We start from the raw sequence: 16,026 nt of genomic DNA, 5'->3' as shown, positions 1-16,026 counted from the left end.
AGGGGCAGGCTTCCTTTCCATCACAGTGAGTCAGTGAGCCAAGTAATGCAGCAATCTCTGGAAGCTGAAAAAGTCCCTGCCTGTTCATTTTAGACTTCTGACCTCCAGAACTATAAAACAATGAATTTGGCTTGCTTTAAGTCACTGAGTTTGTAGGAGTTGGTTGCAGCAGCAATAATAAACTGATATACCAATTAACCTGAAAATGTAGACAGCAACATTTTATTGAAAAATATTAACTACCAAAAATAGTTGGGAAGAATTTTTTAGAAACCTAAAGATAACCATAACATTAAAGAAATCAAGTCGGGACCCCTGGGTGGCGCAGCGGTTTGGCGCCTGCCTTTGGCCCGGGGCGCGATCCTGGAGACCCGGGATCGAATCCCACGTCGGGCTCCCGGTGCATGGAGCCTGCTTCTCCCTCTGCCTGTGTTTCTGCCTCTCTCTCTCTCTCTCTCTCTGACTATCATAAATAAATAAAAATAAAGAAATCAAGTCATTCATCATATTCTACCTATCAGACAGTGCTAGACATTATCAAGTCCTAAGAGTAATTATACTTAAATGAAATGTTTGATAGCTAGCTGGCTCATTTTGTGAAGCCAGAATAACCTTAATATCAAAATTAGAAGATGACAGAAAAAGAAAAAAAAAGGGGGCTAATAGCACCCATTTATACATCAAATTATTCATTTATACACAATAATTATCTCAAGTGCATTAATTCATTAAACAGATATTCTGCTCACAGTGTATATGGAAGAGCAATGAACAAAATGAAGGTCCGCTCCCTCTGAATTTATATTCTCTTTGGGGAGACAGATTTATTAACAGATTTATTAACAAATAGATACACAATACGGCAGATGATGACCAATGCTATAGAGAGAAGAATGGGGAGTAAGGAAATAGAGTAATGGGCAGGGGAAATCTGTTCTTTTATAAGGATAGTCAGTGAAAGCCTTTCTAATAAGGTGATTTTTGAATACTTACAAACATATAGTCCAATAGTCCCAAATGAAAGCCTGACGAATTCAACATCACCTGTTTTTAAATATATATATAGTATATAATAGGTCTTATCGCAGAAATGTCAGGATAGCTTAACATTTAGAAATTTTTTAAATAATTTATGAAATCCAGCAATTTATGAAATTAAGGACAAAGATATATTAATCTCAACAGATGCAGGAGAAGCATTTGATTAAAGGCAATCATCATTCATTATTAAAACTATTAGCAATCTAGAAACGGAAAAAAGCTTCTTTAATATAACAAATGTTAACTTAAAATTACAGCTAACATTAATGTTAAAATAACAGAAACATTTGCTCTAAAATGAAAACAAGACACAGATCACCTGTTCTATAATCAGCACCGTACTTACCAATGAAATAAGACAAGAAAAAAGAAATAGTTGTAGTAAAGAAGTACAATTGGTGCTATTTGCAGATTAGGTAAGCCTGCATACAAAATTTAAAATGATTTAATACTTATAAAGCTACCAGTTGTAACTTACCAGATATCAAGACTTATATAACTATAGTAACAAAAATAGCATGATATTGGTGCAGGGAGGGCCAAAGAGGTCAAGGAAAGAGAACAGAAAATAGAGAAATATGCATAAACTTATGTGAGAATTTGATATAGCAAGAGAACTGCCATTGCAAATGGATGGTTAAACTAATCAATAAATGGTACTGAAAAAAAATTGACAATCCATAGAAGAAAAAATAAAGGTATATTTCTTCCTTCATACTATATATAAAATATATTTCAGATTAAAGATCTTAATATGAAAACTAAGTGTTTAAAATTTTGAGAAGAATATACAGGAAATGTCATTATGGCATAAGAGTAGAAAGGTTTCATAAGATGGAAGAAGACAAAATATGAAATATAATAATGATAAATATGATTTTCTTAAAGTTTTACATTTCTGAACCAACAAGGAAGCCATCAGCAAAGTTAAAACAAGCCACAAATTGGAAGCAGACTGTGATAAGAAGAAGTAGTAAGCTCTAGTGCTGCTTACTAGTGAGAGGATAGTCTAGCTCCAGTGGATCTTTTAAAGACACAAACATGCTATGGTACAGGTTTATAACTGCTCACTAGAAATATCGTATAAAGTAGCCACCTAGCACACTTGCTCAAGGCTGAGTTATTGCATAAGTGATCATAACAAAAGTAATATAATTTCTGTAAATTTGCATGTATATCGATAAAACTTCTAAGAGGGCTTTCCAAGGTGGTCCTCCCAGCAGTATCCCTGGGAGGATTATTAAATTTTTGCTCTGGGGCTAAGAGGAACAAATATGGGAATACTCACACATGTTGTGGTCTTGAGTTTCTTTACTATCATTTATCATTTTCTCTCAAATAATCCACATTGCACTGAAATATTTGGAATCTACTTTTATTCCTATACTGGACAAAAGGACTACCCTCCAATATCTACAAAAACACTTGCAAAGATAAGAAAAAAGATTAATTTTAAAAAGATGGGCAAAGGATGAGATCAGGAATTTCACAAAGGAGGAAACTCGAATGTCCATTAAAAATGTGGGAATATGGTCAATCTAATTAGTAATTAGAGAACTGCAAATTATAATAACGATGGAATGCCATTTACCTCTATTTGACTAGAAAAAAGAATGCCAATATCCAACTATTTGAGAGGATAGGAAAAAATGAAAGCTGTTATAACCTGCTCTTGGAAGAGAGAGTAATTTGTCAGTACCTTAAAAGTTGATGATGTTTATACCTTGTGAACATGAAATAGTACCCATAAGAATAAGCCTTAGAGGAGCTCTTGTATGTGGGCATAAGAAAATCTTTACACTTGTTTTTAAGAATAAAAAGAATGGAAACACTGCAAATGTCAATCAATATAGGAATGGAAAAATTAATTGTAGTGTATTCATAAAAAGGAGAAACTAGACTTAAACATATCAGCAAGGCTGAATCTCAGAAATATAAATGTCAGAATAAAAAAGCAAGATTCAATGTCAACTATACTATGCTGCTGTTTATATAACTTTCAAAAAGAACATAAAACACTATGGTAAACCACACACGATATATCATAAAAGTATAAAATATATAGAAGGAAAAAATACACATCAACTTCAGAATATTAGTTGACCTCTGGGGATAGAGGGATGGGAATGGAATGAGAGAGAGCTTCTACTCTAAATGTTGTATTTTGTACTTTGTTTATTTTTTTTAAGATTTTATTTATTTATTCATGAGAGACACAGAGAGAGGCAAAGACATAGGCAGAGGGAGAGGCAGGCTCCTCACAGGGAGCCTGATGCGGGACTCGATCCCGCCAGCCAGGGATCACACCCTGAGCCAAAGGCAGAGGCTCAATCGCTAAGCCACCCAGGCATCCCTGTATTCTGTTTCTTTAAAAAAAAAAACTATTCAGGAGGGAGTAATCTGGCTTTATTATGGAACAAGAAAAAAAAAGTTGCTGAAATAAAACCAGAGATATTGCCTCCCCTTTTACCTCATTAGTTTAAAGTTTGGGTTTACAGTGGTAAATTATTTGTATATCCTTTTTACTCTTGATCATAATAATGTGTCACTAATTTTCACCTTTACCTAGAAAGGAATCCAAACTCAATAGGGAAAAATTCCTTTGAACCCTTTCCAGAAACCCAGTGTAACTGACACATGCTTCCCCTGAGGAGGGCATCATTTTCAGAATGGGAAGCTGCAGAACTAAGGTATCCAGCTTGGGGAATTGCTTAGGAAAATCCTGGAGGACAGGCTGCCTTTGCCTCTCTGAGATGATACCTCCTTATTCCTAAGTAGGCCCCTCCTTAACCTGAACAATAGTGCCTTTCTATTAGGATGGCTGCCATGCTCTGGCTCCTTAAGTGAAGGCTTGTTGTGGCCATGAATAAGACCTCAGAGAGCTCCAGCCACCCTGGTGGAGCCTGGGACAACGTAAATCATTTATCTTCTTGGAAATAATTTTCTTATCTGTAAAACAACGATGTTCACACCTGCTCTCAGCTCTGCCCACCCAAGTCATTATGATGATTAGGCAACATGAAAAGACTTCAGAAATTGTACAATATTCATCTTTGCTCCTTTTAGTATTCAACTATTTGTTGCTATTGGCAAAATTTAAATGACATCGAGAACACATAAGCTGTAAAGGAGATCATGCTTGATAAATGAAAGTCTGAAGTAATATATGTATTTTATAAGAAAATTGAGAAAGGGGTACCTGGGTGGTACAGTCAGTTAAGCGGCTGACTCTTGGTTTCAGCTCAGGTCATGCATGACTTCAGGGTCCTAAGATCGAGCCCACAGCCAAGCTCTGGGCTCAGCCTGGAGTTTGCTTAGGACTGTCTCTCCCTCTGCCCCTGCCCCCACTCTCGCTTTCTCTAAAAATATATAAATAAATCCCAAATAAAAGAAGAAAATTGAGAAAGCATTCACTGCAAAAAGAAAAACAAATGTCATTGAACTCTTTTCCCAAAGCTCATCTCACCTGTAACTATAGTTTTTGAAATAGGAGTAGTCACAACTCATCTATTTCTGTAGTTCTACTATAGAAATATAGATCTGAAAATATGTTGGCTAATTATTGTCTGGTGTACATCAGAGATCATTTATCTGTACAAGAACTGATCTGAAAAAAAAAAGAACTGATCTGAGCATGGATTTTTCTGTGTCAGCATTCCACAGGGTTTATAATATATAATATTGATTTTTTAATATACAAAACAGAACATGTAAATTATTACCTGTCTTGGCATTTCTGTACAATCTATTATACTGTGTTTAGTGTTTGGTGTGCTGAAGTTAAGACACATTATAAAAGTCAGAGAAATGACTACTTCAACTTTTAAGATACATCACTGAACGTAAGAAGTTTTACTCAGCATCCAATTCACTTCTCAATATTTCTTTTATTTTGGCTTCAGAGAATTCAAAAGGATCATTTCTCTAATAGAAATTATAACATACAACCAATAGATCATTATTTTCTGAGATTCAAAATGTGCCTTTTTTTTTTTTTTTTACAATTTGTCACTGTAAACTCTGTCCCTAAATTACAGTTAGCTTTTCTTAACTACCTACTCTATCCTCTCCCTTTGCCACATATTAGAATTAATGGAAAAAATGTACTGTTTGGGATAAAACACTAATATGATTATATCTATCTAAAAATATCAATATTAAAAGTATTCAAAATTTAAAATGAAACAATTATTAAAATGGTCCTGGGATGCCTGGGTGGCTCACTGGTTGAGGGTCTGCCTTCGGCTCAGGGCGTGATCCCAAGGTCCGGGATCGAGTCCTACATCAGGCTCCCTGCATGGAGCCTGCTTCTCCCTCTGCCTATGTCTCTGCCTCTCTCTGTGTCTCTCATGAATAAATAAATAAAATCTTTAAAAAAAATGGTCCTTTATTTATGCCAGAAAAAAATATGTATCTGTTGGTCTGCATAAAATATGTTTATACCACTACACTACATTGCATATAAATGTAAATTTTTTTTTTAAGATTTTATTTATTTATTCATGAGAGACACAGAGAGAGAGAGAGAGAGGCAGAGACACAGGCAGAGGGAGAAGCAGGCTCCATGCAGGGAGCCCGATGTGGGACTCGGTCCCGGGTCTCCAGGATCACACCCCGGGGCTGATGGCGGCCCTAAACTCCTAAGCCACTGGGGCTACCCTAAATCTTTCCTTTTTAATTGGAAAGAAACTTGAATGCAGACAGGGATAAAGCTAAAGATTAATTAATGCATATATAATCAAACATTCTAACCTTTCACAGCTCTTCGCCAGGGTAAATGTTTTATCAAATACAACCCACCCTTTGATGAAAATCCATTGAGAAGCAATGATGCTTAGTTGGCACTGAGCCAATAATGATATCCCAGGAGACCAGAGAACCTCAGCCTTTAGTCTCTTATAACTTCTCAAATAATATATTTTCCCTAGCAGTTGTAATACTTTAGTTTTATTCTTCTAAATAATCATGGTAGGCAGAACTTTTCAATAGTTATCCAAAGAAAATGTAATCTTACAAAGATACAGATTTTACTTCGTTCCTCTATTGTTTGGGTCCAAATATATTGTATCAATAAGATTCCTTCTAAGACTCTCCAAAACAAATTGTCCTATTGTATTGTGGCTCCATCTCTGACCAAGCATTATTCTTTAAATCAGTTTTCTGTGTAACATTGATACTAAATAATACTCAAGTATTAAAGCAAGTCAAGCCAAGCTTTCAACACTACAGAAGCATTGTCTTTGCTTAAAACTTAAAAATACTGGTAAATTTGACCAGAATGCAATTTTTCCATACAAAATCAGTAAGGAAGATCATGTATTTCTTTTTTTTTTTTTTTTTGTTTTTTTTGTTTTTTTTTTTAGATCATGTATTTCTATATGAAAAGTGAAAAGCTGAGATAGAAGGGTTTTAAAAGAGAATACATCGAGTTGGCTGTCTCTCAGCAACCTTTTAACCTTTTAAGTTTAGCTCCAGCAAAGAAATCAGTTCAATGGATACATCTAAGCCTTGAGTCTTGGCACTTTTAGCAATTATTTTCTTGATTAGTAATTGAAATATAAATGGTTCTAAAACAAGCTTTGCTTTGTGAGAGTCATAAAACTACCCTAAAGATTGGTCAACAAAAGGGAAACCATAAACTTTTCCTTATAATCTTTGTAGCTTGTTTGAGTTCCCTTTTTTTAAAAGATCTCCTTTAAAGGTTTTTATTTTTTGGGCAGCCTGGGTGGCTCAGCGGTTTAACACCGCCTTCGGCCCAGGGCGCGATCCTGGAGACCCGGGATCGAATCCCACATCGGGCTCCCGGTGCATGGAACCTGCTTCTCCCTCTGCCTGTGTCTCTGCGTCTCTCTCTCTCTCTCTCTCTCTCTCTCTCTCTCTCTGTGTGACTATCATAAATAAATAAAAATTTTAAAAAATATATATAAATAAATAAAGGTTTTTAAGTATTCTCTATATCCAACATGGAGCTTGAACTCACATCTCTGAGATCAAGAGTCGCATGCTCTACCAACCAAGCCAGCCAGATGCCCCTAGAAGAGCTCCTTTATAGTCATTTTTAACTTAGTATGTGGAGAGTGTTTGACTGGGTATTATCACTAAATAAACTGATCTGATAACATAAAAATTTTGAATGGTCAAATTAATAAAATGTTAAGATTTGGCCCAAGGTAATTAAATTTGTACTTGAGATTACTAGTTCTTTACTGTTCCCATTATCAGGCTACTACCTGCAGCCACTTCCAAGGCCCCTGCTGGTCCACAGAGTGGTTTTTTTTTTTTGTTTTGTTTTTGTTTTTGTTTTAACTAATTGATTCATTGACTTTTAGAGAGAGAGAGAGAGAGGGAGAGAGGTGGGTAGATGAGCAGAGAAAAAGGGCCAGGGACTCTGCGCAGAGCATGGAGCCCCACACGGAGGTTGATCCCAGAACCCTGGGATTATGACCTGAGCTAAAATCAAGAGTTGGCCATTCAACCAAATGAGCCACACAGGTGCCCCTACCAAGTGTTTTCTTAGGATTGGTTTTATCTTCACCCCTTCATGAACTCAATATCCTTCCCTGAGCACCTACCTTTTGGAGAAGGGAAGGCTTTCATTTTGACTCTCAAAAAACAAAGAGGCTCTAATACAAGCTCCTCTTGTATTAGATAGAGGACATAATATTATATGACTGAGGCCTGTTGCAGTGCTCTACTTTTTAAGGGAGGTGTCCCCTGGTGAAAGCAAGGTGTCCACTAGGGTGGCCCTTTTTAGGAAGTGTAGAGTGTGGTGGTTTATATGATTTCAAGATGTTTTTTAGCTTATGAGAGAAAAGATGATACATTCACCTTCTGACAAGACTTCCATTAAGGTATATATTGAACTTCATGAAGGAATTTCACTTATAAAATAAGAGACGTGGCTACTACAAAGAAACATCAATAATCTAGTACAACCCCTTTTATTTTAGAAATAAGGAAAGTAAGGGGCGCCTAGATGGTTCAGTTCATTAAGTGGCCAACTCTTGATTTGGGCTCAGGTCAAGATCTCAGAGTCCTGCGATCAAGCCCTCTGTCTGTTTCGGTGCTCAGTGCGGAGTCTGCTTCCTCTCTTTCTGTCCCTCCCCCTGCACTCTCTCTCCTCAAATAAATAAATAAATCTAAGGAAAAAAAAAAGAAGTAAGGTAAACGAGATCAAAATGGGTGAGTTAACTTACCCTATATCACGCAGTGCAGTAGAATAGAACTTGAACTAAAAACCAAGTTCTTTGAGAGTGAGGAGAAAGGGCCACCAGTCAGTGGTGGCTCAGAGAGGCTTCTTGAAGGAGGTGGATGGTAAAAGGGCAGGAGGGTAGGAGTTAGCTATTGAAGTGGGAGAAAGAAGAATTCATGGTGCAAGCAGAGGGATTGATTCTAGCAAAGATGGGGAGAAGAGAGAAAGGATGAAGGGTAGGGTACAACAAGTAGCTCAATGTTGCTAGGAATAATGTTTGAGAATTTTGTGTTCTTAGAGAAAAAAGGCTTAACGTCAATTGTATTTTTTGAGGAAGCGCTTAATTAGTACAATACTTAGGTGATGTTCCACTTAGAGATCTACTTATTCTGAGTCTAATAATATTTGAATACATGTTAACCTTTATTTATTCAATAATATTTATTGCTTAACTACACTTGGTGTGCTAGATATGTAATGGCGAAGTGAAATTACAGAAAAATTGCGGGGGGCATTTCCCAGTAGAGGAGAGGTTCTAAATGGAAGAAGTCATGGGTCTTCACTTCATTGACTAGCAAAGTTGTTGTAATGATGGAAAAGGTAATGCATACACAGTCAGACTGCACTTTGACATGCACGCATAGTCAGTAAGTAACTGTTGATTTATTTTAATTGCTTGAATATCAATGAAGAGATTGAAGGTTTTACAAGAACTGCTTGTTTTGTCTTACCACCAGCCACACACACTCTTCTGGGAAATACGCCCACGCAGGTTATTGTCCTGGTACTGGCTCTGTCAAATTAACCAAAGTTTACCCAAGGAATCTCAAGCCTGGAATTTTGCCAACTAAGAAAGAAAGAAAAAAGTTTAGGGAGCAGCTTCATTTTAGATAGAACTTTAGATAGGAGCTGTTGGCAGCTGTGTTTCCAGTGAGGATAAGGGCCCACTGAAAAGCAATCTGTAATTAGGAAGGTGAATGAAGGAGATTCAGAAGTAAATTTAAATAAATAATAAATTCATATTTCAGAATAAAATATTTTACACAGGCCTGAATCACTTTTTAATGACTCCTCACATTCTGTTTTTTAATGCTATAACCAACTATAGGTTCTACTTGAGTCAAATAAGAAAATTCCTATTATGTTTTTAGTTGTAGTAGGATAAATAATCCTTCTGTGACTCATTTCCTACTATCTCACAAGTGAATCTCAAACCCTTCCTTCCTTTTCTAAACCTTCTTAATTATCAACAAAGTATAGATACATTCTGAATTATAACAATCTGAAATAAAACAGCCTTAAGACAATTATCTTGGCAATACCATTAATAATCTGCTTATAGGGACGGATGCCTGGGTGGCTCAGCTGTTGAGCTTCTGCCTTTGGCTCAGGGCGTGATTCTGGGATCCAGGAGCGAGTCCCACATCGGACTCCCTGCAAGAAGCCTACTTCTCCCTCTGCCTATGTCTCTGCCTCTGTCTCTGTGTCTCTCATGAATAAATAAATAAAATCTTTTAAAAAAATCTGCTTGTAATCTTATTATTCTAATTACTGCTATTTTTTAAGAAAACTCATTCTTGGTCAAGTCAGTCCATTCATCTAACTTCATTGTCCCATGCAGAACCAGGGGTTATTACTTTAGTTTAAAGTTTTGAAAATTAAAAAATTAAAAAATTGACATTAAATCTTGACTAAATTAAATGAAGAATTACTATCTTCCAGAATGGTTTGTAAGGGGAAGAAATATTAATTCAACAAATACTCACTGGTTATCTGTTATGCACAAGACAGTGCAGTGTGCTTACATGTGTACATTAAAAAAAGAAAAAGAAAAAAGATCTTATATAAGGAAATTTGATATGTCTGTGGTTCTAGCTTTAGGGAAGGTTTCTTTTGATGACTTTAAGCCAAGAAGTATGAAATAGACCATGTAAAATGCAAAGGGAAATCCAATAGTGTAGCTAACACATTCTCTTATGAAAGTACTTTTCCCTGAAAAATACAAGGGCTAATGCATTAATTTTAAAAAGATGGACAACAAAAATCAGAAAATAAAAATGACAAGGGATTTAGGTTAAAGGTCATTGTTACTTTAATCTATATTCAATATCTTGAAAATTCTTCATAGTTTTCTACTAAAACCTATACATTGAAACAATGCCTGACATATTTTCGCACTGCATGTCTTCAGCAATGCATGGTTGCTAATGACAGCATTTGCTCATGAGCCTTCCCTGCAGGAGAGCCTTTGGGGTGGAGAATTTTCTGTAACGGCAGACCTGCCATAGCTGATCTGTCAGGGTGAGTCAGACAGGCATTCTGCTCCCAGAGGATGACAAGAAAACAAATAAAAATTAAACCAAATGCAAACAGTTTCATCAAAGGCATTTGACAAATGAGCAGGTGCCCTAAGGAATCAAAAGCAAGCGCAGAAATAAATAGCACTTCATTCATTGAAATCTTTTGATTTCAAAATTCCAAACAAATAGATTAAACTATCTATTATATTTTCTGATATTCCATTGCACAAATAGATGAGCTTGAAATTTGGCCAACATTATATGCTTTCATGCACTACTCATATTCATTTTTCACTCTTTCTACAAAGAGTCTTTACCAAGCTTCTATGATTCCAAGGCACAGTGCTGGGAACTAGGGGAATGTAATGGTGAGTACAAACTGACAAGGACTTTCCCTCACAGAGACCACAGCTTGATGGGGATGGGGAGGCAGACAGGGCAATTAAGTGTTCACACAAGTAAGTGTGAAATTTTACTAGAAACAAATTTGATGAAGAAGAGCTATGTGATGCTTAGAATCTATGATTGGAGTATTTTACTCAATTCAGAAGGTCTAGGATGGCCTCTATAAAGAAGTTCTGAAGGATTCTTAGAAGTTAACTACTCAACATGGGGAGGGAAGGATACTCCAGGCAGAGGAAACATCCATGTCCTAAGGCATGGTGGCAGAAAGAGTTGAGAGACTGAAAGGAGGTCCCTGTGGCTAAAGCAGAGGGTGCCAATGTGCTGTGGCTGGCGATGGGGCTGAAGAGAGATATAGAAGTCAAATCATGAAGATGAAACTCAGCGGCATGTAAAGGACTCGCTTCCATCAGCAGTGATCTATAAAGTCAATGGAGTGTTCAGGTGTGTGTGTGTGTGTGTGTGTGTGTGTGTGTGTGTGTGTGTATCTGCTGGAGGGGGGCAAGTGTCAAGCTATTTGAGTGGCACAGTCATGTTTGCTTTCATACTCTGTTTAATCACTCCTGAATTTTACCAACAGACAACTGTCCTTGCTATCAGTTTCCTATAGTTAGAGTAATTGGAGTTGAATATAAAGTGGTTCATATCTACATTGTGGAAAACACAAATATAGCATCATATATAAAGAAAATATTAAATCAGTAGATACCACAAGTTTTGCATGTTTTTCAATTGTAACATAACACAACTAAATGCCTCTTTAAATGTATAATTTGCATTCAAAAGTAGTATAATTCACTATTCTTAACAAAAAAAGAATCTTTCTTACTAAAACCATTAAACGTCTGAACAATCACCTTTAAGCATAGACACCGTTGTTTCTGAGCAAAATAATGAATAAAATATCTGATTACATTCAAAGATGAATAGTGTTCCTCTTTTAGAGAATTTACAATACAGTAAATGCACAGAGGTTTGGAATATGAAAAATCTGAATATAGTCTTAGTACACGGAAGGATAATATACAGAATAATACATTAATAATAATATAATAACTTGCTGTTATGGTTGACTTTAGCAATAAAATGCAGCTCTTAAGAATATTGTTTTCAATTTAATTTAATAATTCAGGAATACACCTACAGAGTGATGGACAATATTATATATGTCACAGAATTCTAGTTTTTAATTGATTGCATATTATATATGCTAGATGCTTTAAACATTTCCATATTAAATCTTTGTGAGCTAGTTGGTTGCAGGAAGGGCCCTCACAGAGCTTGAAGCTCAGGCCTGCTGAAGCCTGATCGTGGGTAATAGAACTTCACTTCATCCCATCTCCATATAAATATTTGGGAAGGTGCTAATTTTATTTTGCACTAGTTATTTGCACCTAGTGAGGAGGCAGGCATGTAGCCAGAGTCTCCACAATAGTCTGGTTGATACCAACAACAGGGTATTAAAAATCCCTTTGAAAATGGCAAAGAAAGCTTCTCCCACATGGTGGGATTCTTACTGCATTCAGGCAGTGTCTTTGGAAGCTGAATCTTGGAGGAACATGAGAAACCATACCTGAACCTCTAAAACCTGTGTTAACCCCCTGCTTTATGTAACTGTTCTCTGTTTTTGCTATCTCTGTAAATTTCCTAGCCATTTGCCACTGAAACCTTTTATCTCTCTGTTGATAACATTACCGTCCTATTGTGACAACGTGGAAATTATTACACTCTAGAAATGAAGATACAGAGGCTCTGAGCATTATAGTAACTCATCCGAATTAACAAGCAAGAGTGTTAAGGTCCTGATCAACACAAGCATGACCTTTATGGATGCAACTCCTAGAAAAGGCGAGAAGGCTGATGGCACAGTCACAGGGTGAGCATTATGAAGAGAAAAAAAGTGACATAATTGTGTAATTGTGACACTAAGGAAGGGTAATTTAGGTTTTTTTTTCTCATATTGCACATGAAAATCATAATGTGACATTATGTTTATCTTACCATCAAACTGAGATCTATGAGTTTGGGAAATCTATTTTATTCACCTGTGTAAGGCCAATATCAAGCAAAGGGCTATGCATGTAATAGACACAGAACAAATACTTAAAATTTTACACTTTTAAGATGGCTTTGAGCTGAATTTTTCCATTACTTTTTGAAAAAAGATGTTATTTATTTGACAGAGAGAGAGTGAGCACAAGCAGGGGGAGTAGCAGAGGGAAAAGGAGAAGTAGGCTCTCCACTGAGCAGGGAGTTCCATGCAGGGCTCGATCCCAGGACCCCAGGATCATGACTCAAACCAAAGGCAGATGCTTAAATGACTGAGCCACCGAGGCGCCCCTGAATTATTTCATTTTTTAATCAAGTTGAAAAGATGTTGTTTGGTTATTTTGGGGGATATATTTTAAGTACTGATTCTGTGAGGGTTTTTTTGGGTGAGATTTACATTTAAATTGGTGGACTTTCAGTAAAGCACCTCCATACTTTGGGTGGGCCTCATCCAATCAGTGAAAGGCCTGAATAAAACAAAAGACTGACCTTCCCTAAGCAAGAAGGACTTAGTGGACTAAGTGGACTGCCTTCAGACTTCAACTGCAACATCAGCTCTTCTTCAGGTCTTCAGTTTGTCAGCCCATCCTGCAAATTTTGGACTTCCCAACCTCTACAATTGTGTGAGCCAATTCATCAGTAAATCTCTGTGTTTTTCTAGAAAAACTTACTAATACAGTCAGTATTAACATAACTTGTTAAGGATATAAATATTTCAATATAGATAGCCTTAAAGGTGTGCAGACTATGAAGGTGGGGTCATATCTAATATTTTTCTATTTATTCATTCATCAAATACTTCTTGAGCATCTATGATAGCCCAAGGTCTGAGGGTACACTGAAGAATGGGTTTTTTTCGTAAAAATGTATATATTAGTTTCCAGAAAGCTTTCTGACTTAAATAATTAAATCAAAGTAATTCATTCAGTTTGGAAGCAAACAAAACTAATTTCCATAGGATAGAACTATTTTACTTTTCTCTCTAACTCAAGAAACTTGGAAGCAACTTTACCATAAAAAAAAAGAAAAGAATTATAACCCACAAATCATCCTTCTCCTTTCTTTTGTACCCTTTACTTCTTATATAACCATATTACTTTATCTGGCCAGTCTATGTGTATCTCTCTCTAGCTATCTACTATCTATCTACTCTCTATCTACCATCTATCTCTACCATAGTTATTATTTCTTTATAGCTGTCTGTGTATATTTATATGCACATATAATATATGCCTTCATTTCTTCTAAAACCATATAAGTGTGAATAATTTTAACTCCTCAAATGACTTTTCCACATGCTATAGATCATTCTTCCCAGTTGACACCTCTGTAGTATGAGACTCAGAGTAGAAAATAGACATTGAATAGCTAGTTTAGTGGTAGACCCAGGATCGAGTTTCTTTACTCTCTTGCTTTTTCCTCTATGGCCCAAATTGCATCCCTGGCCAAATATTTTAGTTGAAGAACAGCTAGATGTCCATTTGCCAATAAAATGCGTTTTGGGTTCCATTTTTCTTACTGTTTCTTGAAAACATACAAATCCCCCTTGACTAATTTCTGAATGTTACAAACCTATTGAAAGATGTCATCATTACAATATAATAACTTATAATTACAGATTGTTTTTATTTATTTTTGAGAACAAATTTAATGTGAACTATTTAATTCACCCTATCACAATTCAATATCAACTTGGCTTTAAAGATAGGCCTAAATATTATCAGGATAGTCACTCTATAGATAGCCTTAAAGATAGGAAGTATCCAATGTTCCCTCTCATTGTTAACAAAAATAAGTGTTCCCATGCTATCATAATACTTTAAGTAAAGAAATGAGGCCCATGAAAATCATAGTGCAAATTAAAGCAGAATAAAAAGAATGAAGAATTCTGTTAAGCTCCCAAAATATGTAGCTAAAACCATTCTTTAAAGAGAGCAATGGCAGTTCAAACTTCAACCATCCAAAGATCATGAGCTTCTTTGTATTTCAGAACTATTAAAGGATATGTAAAAAGAGGGATCCAGAGTCCAAAGTCACAATCCACTGTCTATGTCAGAAGGTGCTTATCCACATAGTATAATGTGTGGCTCCAGCCACTTCAGACTATAGGCTGGGAGTGAACTTGAATGAACCTCCTGAGTTGAAAGCCCTCCATTTTTAGCTCTGAGTAGACACTGTAATTTCCTTATTCCTCCAAAACAATTTAGAATCTCTGAAAACCTCAACAGAATTAAAAAAAAAAAAAAAAAAGTCCTCCCACCCCAATCTGCGATAGGCCTAATTATGTTTCTCAAGGTCTCCAAACACAGCATGGCCATGATGCTGCCCAGACTTGTGGGGTGTTTCCTCTGACTAGGCTGGCTTCTCACACCTGCTTCTCCAGAGCATTAGGCCAGAATACCATGGGGAAGAGCTCCCTCGCCTGACTCTAGTAGGTAATGCCACTGTGTGGGAGATTGCCAGGGTAGGTTCATTAACTGCCTCTTGCAGCCAAACTCGTTAATTTGATTACACAAAGTTTGCACTTTAGTTTGGCTGATTTTTTTTCTATATTTATAGTTATAGTCTTTCACTTGGAAATCCAAGTTTCATGTATAAACAAATGTATAAATAAAACATCAACTATAGATTGCATGTATAAACCAAATGTATAATTTGCACATTGACTACAGATTTTCTCCAGAAAAACAACAATTATTTCACATGAGGTTTTGGAATTAATAGGAATCTGTTTAGTTGTGATTTATGTGTACTTCCAATCTGAGATTGTTATGGAGGAAATTGTGGCAGTTAATCAACATGCAAATGACATGTTTATGCATGAGTTAAAATGAGTTTTGACAGATGTATGTATGTATGCCAAATATTAAAAGTTAATGCTTTAGCCTTGTAATGAAAATGACACAAACCACAGAAAGATCTGTTTTACCTATAGATATGCTGAAGGTCAAGAGAGTTTTAATTAATACCAAATAATTTTTCACTATGGGTAACAGGTGAAATATAAAATATAAATACTCAAAATGCCAGAAGAAAACACTC

The sequence above is a fragment of the Canis lupus genome, chromosome 14 (genome assembly GCF_011100685.1).
Source record: "Canis lupus familiaris isolate Mischka breed German Shepherd chromosome 14, alternate assembly UU_Cfam_GSD_1.0, whole genome shotgun sequence".
Taxonomy (NCBI): domain Eukaryota; kingdom Metazoa; phylum Chordata; class Mammalia; order Carnivora; family Canidae; genus Canis; species Canis lupus.
This window is presented reverse-complemented; position numbering follows the sequence as displayed.